Source organism: Callithrix jacchus, chromosome 9 (assembly GCF_049354715.1).
Source record: "Callithrix jacchus isolate 240 chromosome 9, calJac240_pri, whole genome shotgun sequence".
Classification (NCBI taxonomy): Eukaryota; Metazoa; Chordata; class Mammalia; order Primates; family Cebidae; genus Callithrix; species Callithrix jacchus.
In genome coordinates this window covers 1,966,042-1,981,506 of record NC_133510.1, presented here as the reverse complement: position 1 = coordinate 1,981,506, position 15,465 = coordinate 1,966,042, and the positions used below count along the sequence as shown (strand labels likewise).

General features: G+C 40.6%; 1 long non-coding RNA gene and 1 pseudogene across 2 annotated transcripts; one reads left to right on the top strand and one right to left on the bottom strand.

The window, feature by feature from the left end:
* The first annotated feature begins 76 nt into the window (after nt 1-76).
* LOC144577826 (uncharacterized) lies at nt 77-3,171 on the top strand. Of its 2 annotated transcripts, none has more exons than XR_013522439.1 (3): nt 77-198; nt 1,082-1,159; nt 3,045-3,171. It is a non-coding gene; the product is annotated as an uncharacterized LOC144577826 (long non-coding RNA). The 2 variants fall into 2 exon arrangements; XR_013522438.1 differs by lacking the exon at nt 3,045-3,171 and adding an exon at nt 2,549-2,680.
* A 9,695-nt stretch (nt 3,172-12,866) lies between these two features.
* On the bottom strand, nt 12,867-13,744 carry LOC128928502 (poly(A) polymerase alpha pseudogene; annotated as a pseudogene).
* Nucleotides 13,745-15,465: the final 1,721 nt, after the last annotated feature.

Here is a 15,465-nt window from a genome sequence, read left to right as displayed (position 1 = left end):
GAAACAAAACTTTGAAGTTTTGGTTTAGTAAATGAGTTTTATTCACTTCATTTATTTTGATGTTTTAAAATTGCAGATTTGCTGTTGCTGAGTCTGATTGTAATTTAGCAATTGCCATGAATAAAAGTTATACAAAAGCTTATTCCAGATGAGGTGCTGCTTGATTTGCTTTGCAAAAATTAGAAGAGGCCAAAAAAGGTATTTTTCTAGTCATTATCTAAAAAATTCTTTGACAGTGTAATCTAACAGATGCTATATAGAAATTACTAAGTAATCACAGTTACTACCTTCAAAATGCTTTCTATATTTAAACAAAGCTCATTTTTGCAACTGAAATGATATCTTGATGTTTTGAGAAAGAATGCATTATTTGCTACCAATCAGAATTTGGTTCAAATTTTCATGTTACCAAGTACTAGCAATGTGACCAGTATCTTCTCTGATTTTCGGTTTCTCATCTGTAAAATAGGCATTAAAATGTCTTGTTGGCTTTAGTGAGGCAAGAGGTAGTGTGTTTAAAGCTCCTAACACATTTTTTGTTTATTTATAAATTCTAGGCCTTCTGTTTATTCCACAAAATAAGTTTTTATATTATAAATCAAAATCTGAATAAAGCTGATATTTAATTGGATTTTGCTGCCTCTTAGGTGTTTTTTTTTTTTTTTCCTCCACTGTCACCCAGGTTGGAGTGTGATGGCATGCTCTCAGCTCACTGCAACCTCTGCCTCCAGGGTTTAAGCAATTCTCCCTGCCTCAGCCTTCTGAAATGTGCCTGCCACCATGCCCAGCTAATTTTTATATTTTTAGTAGACACAGGGTTTCACCATGTTGGCCAGGCTGGTCTTGAACTACTGACCTCAGATAATCTGCCTGCCTCGGCCTCCTCACTCCTTTGGGGTGCACTTCATCCCCAAGGCCCAATTTTACACTTCAATGGCTTAACAAGGGCTTTACTGGATTGAAGTCAACATTAAAAGACTTTAGATTCCATCAGCACAGTCTTCGGCCCCTTGTGTCTAATGAGAATTTGCCCAGTTAAAATTTTAACATTGGGTCTAAGCTGAGAGATCTTGATTTTCAGCCTGAAACTCTTCAAAAGGCTTGATTAACTAAGGAGTTCCTGCTACAAAGTAAAAGTCAAGAACCCTCTTCAGCAAAGGTGAGCTGGCCTCAGTGGTAAATGGGAAATGAGCTGGTTTTGATAAATTTTTTATAACATACATGTATTGTGTTTTTAGGAGGGCAGGGGGTTATTCAAGGTTCTGAGTAACATGTTACCACAGGTAGAAGGAGGTGCTGCTCAGCCCTGGAGACAGACACACACACACACAGTCTAGATACAACTGGTAGTGTCCAGCCAAATACTTGGTGGTATGAGGAGGGCTGTGAACACATCCATGCTCCAAAGGAAGAGACACCTTTCCCTAATTCACATGTCCATTCTTCCTTCTCCCCCAACCTTGCCTCCTCCTCAAGCCCATGCATTATTACATAGAACACAATTAGGCAGGGATATCAGGTTAAAGCATTGTCAATGATGCTTTCATTAAAAACAGCACAGTCAAACAGAGCATTCTTGCATATGAAATGAGATTTTTTTTTTTTGGAAGGGAGGAAGGGAGGAAAGGAGAAAGGGAGGGAGGGAGGAAGGGGGGAGGGAGGGAAAGAAGGGAAGGAAGGAAATCAGGCAATGAGAGAGACATTGCTGACCTGGATCTAGAGGTCTACAAGTTGATTTTTTCTTTTTTTGAGAGAAGGAAAGAAAAAAAGAAGGAGAGTAAGAAAGAGGAAGCAAAAGTGGGAGAGAGAATGGAAATGTTGCTTTATTCTAAAAAAAATGGGTATTAATGACCAATCAATATTTCATTTAAACCTATGAGTAGGTGTGATGTGGTATTGACAAGAATGTATATTTTGTGTATTTAAAGTGGAGAGCTCTATAAATATGTATTAAGTTTACTTCTTCTGGATCTGAGTTTGAGTCCTTGATATCCTTATTAATTTTCTGTCTCATTGAGTCTAAGTCTCTATGTATCTGGGTGTTAGAATCATTAGCTCTTGTTGTTGCATTGATCCTTTTACCACTATATCTTTGTTGCTTTAAAATCTATTTTATCAGATATGAGAATTGCAATTCCTGCTATTTATTTATTTATTTATTTATTTATTTATTTATTTTTGCTCTCCATTTGATTGGTAAATCTTTCTCCATCCCTTTGTTTTGAGTCTTTGTGTATCCTTGCATGTGAAATGGGTCTGGATGTTGCATACAGTTGGGTTTTGGCTGTATCTTTTGATTGGGGGATTTAGTCAATTGAAATTTAGGTTTACTACCATTTGATGTTAACTGGCTGTTTTATCCATTTGTTGATGTAAATTCTTCTTTATGTTGATGCTCTTTACTTTTTGGTATATTTTTAGAAAGGCTAATACTGGTTGTTTCTTTCTATGTGTAATGCTTCTTTCAGAAGCTCTTGTAAAGCAGGCCTGGTGGTAATAAAATTACTGAGTACTTGCTTATTTATAAAAGATTTTATTTTTCCTTCAGTTGTGAAGCTTAGTTTGGCTGGATATGAAATTCTGGACTGAAAGTTCTGTTCTTTGAGGATGTTGAATATTGGCCCCCACTCTCTTCTGGCTTGTAGAGTTTCTGCTGAGAGATCTGCTGTAAGTCTGATAGGTTTACCTTTGTGGGTAACCTGACCTTTCTCTCTGGCTGCCCTTAGTATTTTCTCCTTTGTTTCAACCCTGGCGAATCTAATGATTATGTGCCTTGGGGTTGCTCTTCTTGAGGAATATCTTTGTGGTGTTCTCTGTATTACCTGGGGTTGAATATTATCCTGCTTTGCTAGTTTAGGAAAATTTTCCTGAATAATATCCTGAAGAATATTTTCCAGCTTGGATTCATTCTCTTCGTCACATTCAGGTACACCTATCAAACTTAAATTTGGTCTTTTCACATAGTCCCACGTTTCTTGGAGACTTTGCTCATTCCTTTTTATCCTTTTTTCTCTAATCTTGTCTTCTCGTTTTATTTCATTAAGTTGGACTTCGACCTCTGATAACCTTTCTTCTGCTTGAAGAATTCGATGGCACGATAAAAACCCTAGAAGGAAATCTAGGCAAAACTATCCAGGACATAGGAGTAGGCAAGGACTTCATGAACAAAACACCAAAAGCATTGGCAATAAAAGCCAAAATAGACAAATGGGACCTAATGAAACTCCACAGCTTCTGCACAGCAAAAGAAACAGTCACTAGAGTGAATTGGCAACCAACAGAATGGGAAAAAAATTTTGCAGTTTACCCATCTGACAAAGGGCTGATATCCAGAATTTACAAAGAACTCAAACAGATTTACAGGAAAAAACAAGGCCATTCAAAAGTGGGCAAAGGATATGAACAGACACTTTACAAAAGAAGACATATATGAGGCCAACAATCATATGAAAAAATGCTCATCGTCACTGGTCATCAGAGAGATGCAAATCAAAACCACACTGAGATACCATCTCATGCCAGTTAGAATGGCGATCATTAAAAAATCTGGAGACAACAGATGCTGGAGAGGATGTGGAGAAAAAGGAACATTTTTACACTGTTGGTGGGAGTGTAAATTAGTTCAACCATTGTGGAAGACGGTGTGGCGATTCCTCAAGGCCTTAGAAATAGAAATTCCATTTGACCCAGCAATCCCATTACTGGGTATATATCCAAAAGACTATAAATCGTTCTACTATAAGGACACATGTACACGAATGTTCATTGCAGCACTGTTTACAATAGCAAAGACCTGGAATCAACCCAAATGCCCATTGATAATAGACTGGATTGGAAAAATGTGGCACATATACACCATGGAATATTATGCAGCAATTAGAAATGATGAGTTTGTGTCATTTGTAGCGACATGGATGAATCTGGAGAACATCATCCTCAACAAACTGACACAAGAACAGAAAATGAAACACCGCATATTCTCACTCATAGGTGGGTGATGAAAAATGAGAACACATGGACACAGAAAGGGGAGTACTAAACACTGGGGTCTATTGGGGGGAAAAGGGGAGGGCCAGTGGGAGGGGGAGGTGGGAAGGGATAGCCTGGGGAGAAATGCCAAATGTGGGTGAAGGGGAGAAGCAAAGCAAAGCACACTGCCATGTGTGTACCTACGCAACTGTCTTGCATGCTCTGCTCATGTACCCCAAAACCTAAAATCCAATAAAAAATAAAAAAAAAAAAAAGAATTCGAACAATTTTTAAACCTGTGCATACTTCTCAGAGTTCCCCTATTGTATTCTTCAGTTCCATTAATTCACTTATATTCCTCTCTAAGTTGTCTATTCTCATTAGGATTTTGTCAAACCTTTTTTCAGAGTTCTTAGTTTCTTTACATTAGGCTACGACATGTTCTTTTAACTCACAGAAGTTTCTTATCCATCTTCTGAAGCCTGATTCTGTTAATGGGATGCGCTCGTTCTCCATCAAGCCTTGTCCCCTTGTTGGTGAGGAACTGTGATCCTCTTTAGAGGGAGAGGCATTCTGATTTTGAGTATTCTCAGCCTTTTTATGCTGGTTTCTTTCCATCATTGTAAATTTATCCACCTGTCATTTTTGTAATTACCAACTTTCAAATTAGGTCTCTGAGTGAACGTCCAAGTTGTTAATTCTCAGGGCCAAAATATGAGCAACCCACTGCGCCGGCCAAAACAGCGGTGTTAAGACTGATGGTGCTTTTCTGCCTGGGAATCTCCAGTCTGGCTTCCTTCTTGAGTCAGTAATGGGCAACTCTGCCTTCCCGGAGCTCCAAACCTCGGTCAGAAGGGGAACTGTTTACTCTGCACCAAGAGCTGCCACACCGAGGTGCCAGCAAAACCGCTGCGCCGGCCACAAGAGTTGTGCTGGCGACCTGTGCAACTTCTCCACTGGGAATCTTCTGCTTTGTGAGTGACCAAAATTCGTCTGAAAGTGTGGCTCCTCTCTTTCCCTGCGCTTTCACTGGGAGCTGCAATCCCGAGATGTTAGCAATCAGCCATCGTGGATCGTATCCCCAAGATTAATTCTTTCAGACATGGCTCATAATGACTGGGGCCCCACAACCAGGACAGCAGCTCTGTTCTGCATTGAGCCTAGCTGTGTGCCTGGCCACCTCCCAAAGTGCTTTACACACTCTCATTTCACCCTCAGAGGTAGACAAGAGGACTACAAAGGACTTGTGTCTCCCATGCTCTCTGAAAAGGACTTCCATTTCTCCTGGGGACCAAAAGTAACAATAAAAGTTGCTTTTTCTTTGTAGAGAACACAACTTTTTAAAAATACACAGCTAAAACTCTCCCTGCTTTCAATGCTATAGCACTTAAAGCAGGGAGAGTTTTAGCTGTGTATTTTGAAAAAGTTGTCTCTAAGTGCTATAGCTGATGAAGATAGAATGAGTGATCTGTGTCCCCTTGAGTTGACACTGTTCTTTTAGTATTAGTGTTAGTTGACACTAACCGGGAAGGCAGAGTAATATTAGTATTAGTTGACACTATTCTTTTAGTAGTAAAGGATTCGGTAATATTTTCATTCTTTAGAACTGATTCTCATTCTTGTCAATCAACTGTGAATTTTCTGTGTTAATTTCCAGCAGAGGTAATAGAATTAATCCAAAATTATAGGTGTATTAAAGTCCAGATTGACAAGTATACTCAACAAACCAGGCACTGAGCTGAAGAAGGGATCATTTCCCAGTGGGCCTTAAGACCCACATAAATCCCTGTGCAAAAATCGAGAAACAGAGACAGAAGGTGACTCACCTAAGGCTTGTCACTTGAAGGTGAGTGTCTGGCTGACTGGCACAGGGCTGGAAATTAAATCCAAATCTCCTGACCTCTAATTTCAGAGGGCACACTGCATCCCCAAGGCCCAATTTTACAGTTCAATGGCTTAACAAGGGCTTTACTGGATTGAAGTCAACATTAAAAGACTTTAGATTCCATCGGCACAGTCTTTGGCCTTTTGTCTCTAATGAGAATTTGCCCAGTTAAAATTTTGACATTGGGTCTAAGCTGAGAGGTCTTGATTTTCAGCCTGAAACTTTTCGAAAGGCTTGATTAACTTAGGAGTTCTTGCTACAAAGTAAGAGTCAAGATGCTCTTACTTTGTATCCCTGTGTCACATTTTAGTAATTGTTGCAGTATTTCAGACTTTTTTTTGTTATTGAGGCCATCAAAGGTGAGCTGGCCTCAGTGGTAAATGGGAAATGAGCTGGTTTCAATCACCACCCTCTCACCAATCATGTAAGATACATTTTATATAACATACCGGTATTGTGTTTTTAGGAGGGCAGGGGGTTATCCAAGGTTCTGAGTAACATGCTACCACAGGTAGAAGGAGGTGCTGCTCAGCCCTGGAGACAGACAGACACACAAACACACACACACACACACACACACACACACAGAGTCTAGACACACAACTGGTAGTGTCCAGCCAAATATTTAGTAGTATGCGGAGGGCCTTGAATTCATCTATGCTCCAAAGAAAGAGACACCTTTCCTTAATTCACACATCAATTCTCCCTCCTTCTCCCTCAACCCTGCCTCCTCCTCAAGTCCCCGCATTATTACATAGAACACAATTAGGCATGGCTATCAGGTTAAAGCATTGTCAGTGATGCTCATTAAAAACAACAGCACAGTCAGAGAGCATGCTTGCATATGAAATGTGACTGATTCTTTCAGACATGGCTCATGATGACTGGGGCCACACCACCAGAATTCTTGTGTAATTCTATGGAAGAATAGATTTCTGTATAGAGAATCTATATAGAGTGAGGGAGGAACGGAAGAAAAACCAGGAAAAGGTGCATTGTTGAACTGGGTACTTCTGTTGGCAAATGGGAGGTAGAGCACACTTTACATTTTCCCTCTGAAACCCCAGAGATTGGGGCATTTACCTACTGACTGACTCCTCTGCTGGAGGAGAGTCACTTCCAGAGGCATTAACCTTATATTCCTGGCTTCATACAAAGGCTGAGCAGGCTGCCTTGGCTTCAGAAACAGTTCAAGCCAGAAAGTGGGGGAACATATGTGGAAGGAGAGAGGGTGCTGTGGAAACTGTCCAGCAGAGCTTTGGCTGAAATCACTTCAAGCTGACCATGTGCAATGCTGAGGGCCTTGGCCATCTCCCCATTAAGTTAAAAAAATAAACTGCCTTGGGAGGCTGAGTCGGGTGGGTCACGAGGTCAGGAGTTCAAGACCAGCCTGGCCAACATAGTGAAACCCCGTCTGTACTAAACATACAAAAATTAGCAGGGCATGGTAGAGTTTGCCTGGAGTCCCAGCTACTCAGGAGGCTGAGGCAGGAGAATTGCTTGAACCCGGGAGGCGGAGATTGCAGTGAGCCGATATTGCCTCACTGCACTCCAGCCTGGCAACAGTGAGACTCTGTCTCAAAAAAAGTACTTTGCCCCTAAAACTCATGGGAAGACTTTCTGGATTCAAGACATCTTAAGAGCTATGAAAACCGTCTTAGAAATTCCTGCAGGCTTCCACAACTGTGAACTTTCAGGGCTCAGTGTGGGTTCCTTCTGTAATTTCCTGACAATTATAATTGGGAAATAAAGCATTAGTAAAATAAATGTATAATATATTCATGGAATGTTTTTCATTTAAACTTTTCCAGAATAAGCTCTAGGACTTAGAAACTAAAACGTGTTTTATATTCTCTCAAAGCCTGATTTATCTCTGCTTCTTACCATGCCTTATCAAATCATCAGCCCCCTGAGGAAGCAACTGATATTGTTTCCTGAAAAAATAATCACTCTTTACTTAGCAGGAGAACAAGTAGTCTAAGGGGGAAAAAAAGAATAGGATACATTTAAATTATCTGAAGCATGCATAATATTTGGTGGCCACAGCTTCCTCCTTGAGACGTGTAGAGAAGAAAGTGTGCCTCTGAAGATTCCTACTGCTTAGGTTTCAGAAGAGATTGAACAAAACTCTAACCTTTACAAATAATTATTTCCAAAAGAATGGCTAACATTTGTTTTTTTGTTTTTTTGTTTTTTTTGATGGAGTCTCACTCTGTTGCAGGTGCAATGACGTGATCTTGGTTCACTGCAACCTTTGTCTCCCAGATTCAAGCAATTCTCCTGCCTCGGCCTCCTTAATAGCTGCGATTACAGGCATGCGCCACCACAGCCAGCTAATTTTTGTGTTTTTAGGAGAGATGGAGTTTTGCCATCTTGGCCAGTTTGGTCTTGAACTCCTGGCCTCAGGTGATCTGCCTGCTTCGGCCTCCTAAGTGCTGGGATGACAGGCGTGAGTCACCACCCCCGCCCTTTTTCTGTTAAAATTTATAAACTTCCCCCAATAATGAATCTTCTCTTCAAACTACTTTTTTTTTTTTTCCCCTGAGTTGGAGTTTCGCTCTTGTTACCCTGGCTGGAGTGCAATGGCGCAATCTCGGCCCACCGCAACCTCCGCCTCCAGGGTTCAGGCAATTCTATTGCCTCAGCCTCCTGAGTAGCTGGGATTACAGGCACGTGCCACCATGCCCAGGTAATTTTTTGTATTTTTAGTAGAGACGGGGTTTCACCATGTTGACCAGGATGGTCTCAATCTCTTGACCTCGTGATCCACCCGCCTCGGCCTCCCAAAGTTCTGGGATTACAGGCTTAAGCCACCGTGCCCGGCTTCTTCAAACTACTTTATCAGTGAGAACTGTGGTTCTCTTGTGTGGCAGAGAGAGCCTGCGTTTTGGTGACAGACAAACCTCCAAATTCTGTCTCTTTCATTAATTTCAATCTCCTTAACATCAGGCAAGACATTTAATCTCTTTGAGTCTACATTTTCTCATCCTCAAGGAGAGAAAGGGAAATCATACCTATTTTACAGTTTCATTGCAAGGATTAAATGAGGTGATATCTGTTAAACTCCAGTTCAAAGGTCAATATTTGCTAATGTCAGTTCCCTCCTTCCCTTAGCTCAGAGGTCATTAAACAGTCCTGGATTCCCTCTGCAAGCTGAGTCCACATCCCTTGGGGATATCTCTCACCTACAATATAGTTATCATGGCAGAGTCTCCTAAGCTTGGAGAAGCAGGCGTAAATTCACTTTATTTAAAAACTGGGTTTTAAAAATTATTTTACTTGCTAGACAATTTATTTATGATTTACATATTAGCCTTTTGTTAAACTTTCAATGAACTGTCCTCTCCTAAAATAAATAGAATATGGGGCCAGGGGGTGGTGGCTCACGCCTGTAATCCCAGCACTTTGGGAGACCAAATGGGTGGATCTCCTGAGTGTCAGGAGTTCAAAACCAGCCTGGCTAACTTGGAGAAACCCCGTCTCTACTAAAAATACAAAAATTAGCTGGGTGTGATAGCACATGCCTGTAATTCCAGCTATTTGGGAGGCTGAGGCAGGAGAATTACTTGAACCCAGGAGGCAGTGGTTGCAGTGAGCCGAGATTATGCCACTGCATTCCAGCCTCGGCAACAAAGCAAGACTTTCTCAAAAAAAAAAAAAAAAAAAAAAAGAATATGGGAATAATTGGAACCAGATTCTCCTAATGGTCACCCAGAAGAAGAAAGAACAAAGGTTATGAACACACAATTGATGGAAGATAAAAGCCAAATGGTCAAGAAATACATAAAAAGATGCTCAATTTTATAAGGAATGGTGCAAGTGAAAACAAATGAGATATTATTTTGGAATCCATCAATTTGCAAAATCTTATGAGTGACCATATTGAAAGATTGCGAGGCAGTAGAGCAATGGAATTCCCCATGCACCGCTGGTGGTTGTCATATCAGCGTAGGTGAAGAGCAGTCAGGCAGCATGTGGAAAGTTGGAGGCCCACCCACCCTTTCATGGAGCAGTCACGATTTTAGGTACATACTCTGGAGAAACTCAGATGTGTCCAAGGAGGCGTGTGAGCCTGTTATGAACAACACAAAACCAAGAGAAGGGGCAAACTAAATGTCCAGCAAGAAACTTGGTTCAATATATTTTAGTTTTTTTCCAAGCTAGAATCTGTTCAAATGTTAAAAGAATGAGCTCTAACAACATGTATCAGCACACACACACACACAAAAAACTAAGATGTTCTGTTTTATTAAGAGCATGTCACAACATTTTTACGTCCATATAAGGACACAAGTCTAAGGATGTTCATGGATGTTTACTGCACCAGTATTACAATTGTGCAGAATTGGAAACAACTTAAATATCTGCTGACAGGAGACTTGATCCATAATTGTGGCAGATTCATAACATGGATTATCAAATGGCAGCTGAATTAAATTAGGGTCTTACATCCATATGGATAAATAGCAAATGCAGAAATAATGTACATTTTAAACAAGAGCATGCAAAATACTAGGTATGTTTAGCATATATATGTATTTATATTAATGGTGTCTCTATCTGTAACCAGAGTATAAGGAGAAACATTGGTGGGTGGAACAAACAAGGACTGTTATTCTTGGAGAATGTAGAAAGGGAAGGGATTATAATGGGGTTAGGATGGGGGCATTTTACCCATCTAAAATATTTCTTAATGAAAAACAGAAAATAAGAATGCTAATGCAAGAGAAATATGACTCTTCTAATTTAGATAGCATTTTATTTATAAAATAAAAATACCGTTTAAAAATAGCGTCTTATGTTTTTCCTTCCATTAGCTACAAGAGCTAAGCAAGAAATGACAAACCTGGTGTTTCTTCACCTTGGACTTTTCTCAGCATCCCTGTGGCTGTTTCAGCGATGAGCAAAGTTCAGTGACTTTCCCTCATCCATGGGAACAGGACGAGCCTATCTGGAGACTGATGCTCCAAACAGCTGCCAGCACATGTACCTCTCCTGTCTGCTCCAGTCACTGGGTTGTCATTTTTTCATAAACTTCTTCACCTTCCTTGGGAGCCCCAGGACTCCCCATAACTCTCTGATCTTCACAATCACTAGAGACTAAGACAGCAACAAGTTTTTAATCATCAAATTCGACCCCTGCCAACAGAGCTGAATGGTGCCCAATTCTTTGAAACTTTCCCTTAGTCTTTGCCACTGTGATGAATGAGTCTCCTCATCATATGCTTGATTTTAAGCTACCATGGATCCAAACGCTAGTTTGGAAAAAGACAGGGGCAAATGCATTAACTTCATGGGGTTGATCACAGTTTATAAAACATCGAGTTGAAAAAGGATGTATACACTTTTCAGACAGAGTCTCACTCTGTTGCTCAGGCTAGAGTGCAGTGGCACAATCTTGGCTCACTGCAACCTCCACCTCCTGGGCTCAAGAGATTCTCCTTCCTCGGCCTCCTGAGTAGCTGGGATTACAGATGCCTGCCGCCATGCCCAGCTAATTTTTATACTTTTAGTAGAGATGGGGTTTCTCCATGTTGGCCAGGCTCATTTTAGATTCCTGACCTCAGGTGATCCTCCTGCCTCAGCCTCCCAAAGTACTGGGATTACAGGCATAAACCACTGTGTTTGTCCGTGAAGAAGAATGCTTTTAATAAACAGAGACTCACCCCTACACTGTGCTGAATCCGCCTCATTTCTGGAATGAACCCTGTTAGGAGAGGTTTTCCTTTTATCTGCTTCTCTCCACTGGGATAAAAATGCAGACTATCACACAGGATGCTGGGTAGTGTCCTATTTTTGGTTTCTTTGACAGTCTAAATTATGGTGATTGCTTTGGGTGCACCCCATTGTGTTGACATCCTGCCCAGCTGAGCACATGCTGAGGCCAAAAGAGGGCTGCATGAGTGGGTGCAGGACAGACCTGCAGCGTCAATCAGTTATCCTGGAGAGCAGAGGCCACTCCATGTCCGGAAGGGCTTTTTTACCATGAACGGAAGCCATGGTTTTAGGCATGAAAACCTGGATGCATATAGTGTGGCTTGTTTGGGCTGGTGAGTTTTCTGTCTTCAGAGGCAGAGAATCTAGGAGGCCAGATGGGGATGTTTATTTCAGATGGATCTGGACACAGATCTTTAGGCTCTTGGTTCTAATGAGGGAGGATTCCAGGTTCTGGAAGCTTTTTTTTCTGGCTGGTACATATTTTTCCTTTGAATATTAAAGCTCAAGGAAAGTCATTAGGAGGAAGACAAAACCTTGCCAGAGTGTGATTGTCCATTTGCTTGATGAAGCAATCCTACTGTGGAATTAGTTTAACTCTGTGACGTCTGGCCATTCATATGCAGGACTCTGGCTTTATAATTCAGTCAACTGCTGAACTACCCAGAATAAAATGGAGTTTGGAACAGGGAAAAAACCCCAAGTCTTCTAATAACTGCATAATACGCATAATGTGTTAAGTCTATTCTTCTGCACATTCTTTAAATCAGCATGATATCCTGTGCTATAGGAATGCTGCCTTATTCTTGGGGCAGAGGATTTTAGTGGGAATTAAAGGCATGGTGCTTGGACTTTCAGCTTGAACTTCTTGACGGAACAATGATCTATAATAAACCTGTAGGAAGTAGGATCAGCAGTATGCCTTCGGAGAGGTCTCACTGTTTATAACTGCCACGTGGTTTGCCACTCATGGCTGTCAGTCACTGTTATGGGTATGATGGATGTTCTACAGCAGACTTCTTTTCGGTTGTGTGCATTCTGATTTGTTTGTGACACTTGTATGCATGTTGTTAAGTATAGCTAATTGTCACCCAAATTTTATTGTCCCATGAATACATCATTATTTATTTGATCTGTGCTATATTCCTTAACAGTATTTTTCCAGTTGTTTGCCCTTATGGGTCACACATCAATAAATATTATTGTACATGTAGAATTTCACATATGTGCGAGGATATTCATTAGGCAAATATACTTTAAGCTTCTTTTTTTTTCAGTGTCTACAATCAATTTTATTTTAATATAATCTAAACACATACCATTTAGAAAATACAAAAAAAATTTATGTACAAGTGTTGATGCTATTGCATTTGGATAAAGCTAGCAAGTTCTTGCTACTAGCATAGCCCAGGAAACACCTCAGAGGAAACCTAATATATTGGAATAGATGTTGTGGCGTTTGGCCCATAGTTTGATAGCTCTCAGAGTTAACCTGAAGTTGTCAATGTTTGGTACTAGATGTAAAATTTCATTGGTTACCCTGCAACCGTTAAGACTTCTTATACATCTTATATCTAAATTTTTAAGCAGACTGTCATCTCGTAGGTCCAGATCTTCTGGAATTGTCTGTAGTGCTAATCTTGCAAACAAAATATCAGTCTCTATCCCATCAAAACAGAGTTTAATAACTGGTACGAATGCCTCTTCAACAGCTCTTAAATCTTTTACTTCTTCCTGTAATTTCAACTTATCATAGAATGAGGTGAAAAAGTCACTTCGATCAACATGTCTTGGTGCAGCACACAACGCATCAATATCAGCACCTTTCGTATGTATGCCTAACCTGTAAGATCCAAATGTAAAAATTTTTCCTCCAACATTTTCAATTACAGATTGTGGAAGATTCTTGCTTTCACTGATTTCTCGTATTTACTCTTTTACCAGGTTATTTAGTTTTCCCAAAATTAGAATCCTGCGCTGCAGTTCCTCTTCCTCTTCAAAAACCCGGAAGGGTTTCAGTGTCTCAATTAGTTTCTGTGTAAGTATGCAGTCAGTCTCCTTGGGGGCTGCTAAGCTGATAGGAGAAGTGATGCCATAGTGCTTCTGTGGCGGTTGTGTTTGTTGTGATCCCTGTGTTGTAACTGGAAACGGCATCGTCTCCTGCGCCAGCACCGCTCAGTCACTCCCCCCGCAACCGCCGCGGCTGCCGCCCTGGGCATGATCCCTACTTTGAGCTTCTTAATCAAGTGTATTTTTAATTTTGAAAGGTAGTGCTAAATCGCTCTCCGTAGAGATGGCACTGAAGTCATGAGGTGGAAGGAGCAAAGGGGTTTATGATACATATCTATGTGCAGCAGACCCTTTCATTGCTGTTCTTTCCATCCTTGAGGTCCATCTCTGGTCTCAGCTGTGGCTATGCTAGATAGCACAACTATCCAACACTTGGATTGATGAATTCTGCATTCTACTTCTCATGCACTGAGAGCCTCTTTGAGCTTTTTTTTTTTTTTAATTATACTTTAAGTTCTAGGGTACATATGCAGAACGTGCAGGTTTGTTACATAGGTATACACGTGCCATGGTAGTTTGCTGCATTCATCACACTGTCATCTATATTAGATATTTCTCCTAATGCTATCCTTCCCCTATCCCTCCCTAATATTTCTCCCCACTGCCAACAGGCCCCCGTGTGTTATGTTTCCCTCCCTGTGTCCATGTGTTTGGTCTCATTGTTCCACTACCACTAATGAGTGAGAACATGCGGTGTTTGGTTTTCTGTTCGTGTGTTAGTTTGCTGAGAATGATGGTTTCCAGCTTCATCAGTGTCCCTTGCTTTCTGCAGCAACTTTGAAAATGTGCCCCCTACTGGCCTTTCCTCTTTCCTGTCTCACTCTGTCCTTCACTCCTGCACAGTCACAGCCTCCCAAATTCCTCACTCAGGTTCTGTTTATGGGGAAATCCAAAACAAGGCAGAATGTGAGGTGCTGACCTCTTGGCCACATGCAACAATGATAGGTATTATTAGGTTTAAAATTCAAAAGTAATGCTGGACGGATAACCTAAACAATTGGCAAATCCATTCTGTTGCCTGTACTTTGAGTGCTGCCTTTGTGTGCTCCTACCACCTAGGACCTTCCTTGTCATTAACCAGCATTCACAATTCCATGTAGAAAATGTTAATTTTGGAGATAATAAAAGAGCCATTCTTCTCCCTCTCAAAGCGCCAGGCCCATGATTGGGTAAGATCGGGGGAGGAGCTTGAAGGGTAGGAGAAATTCTCTTCGTGTAATAACTTGGAAGGAAGAATTAATCCTTTATTTACTAAATCTCCTCAGTTAAGTCTTCACTTCCCTTTTCTCTCAGGAATGACTAAGTATCTCCACAGACTCTAAGATCTGGGGCTGATCCTTGTTTTTCAATGTGGGAGTAAACCTCATAGACTGGGCAACTGAGACCTTTTCAGAACAATAATACAATTTGAGATTCATCAAGTGCACATTTCCTTTTGGACATTCTGCTATGGGAAGTTCTGGAGATAGCTAGGGGCTGTTTCCTCCATGACAGAAACGTACTACAATATATAGGATTAAGATTTATATATTCTATAGCAATTCCTTGGGAAGAAAATGAATGATAGGTTAAAAATAACTTCAAATCAAGATTAATGGCAGAAGAAGAAGATGAGAAGTTGGATATACTCTTCAAAGAAGTTCCTGGCATAAGGATTTAGAATTCAAAACTCTCTTCCTCTGGTGTTTTTCAAAATAGTAGACTTCCTTTTCTTAAATTATTATTTGTTTTTCTTTCTTAAATTATTTCACTATTTTTTTTCTCTAAAAGATAAGAATGGAAAAGGGTGGAAAGAAAAGAGTCAAGAATAAGGAGAGTATGTCACA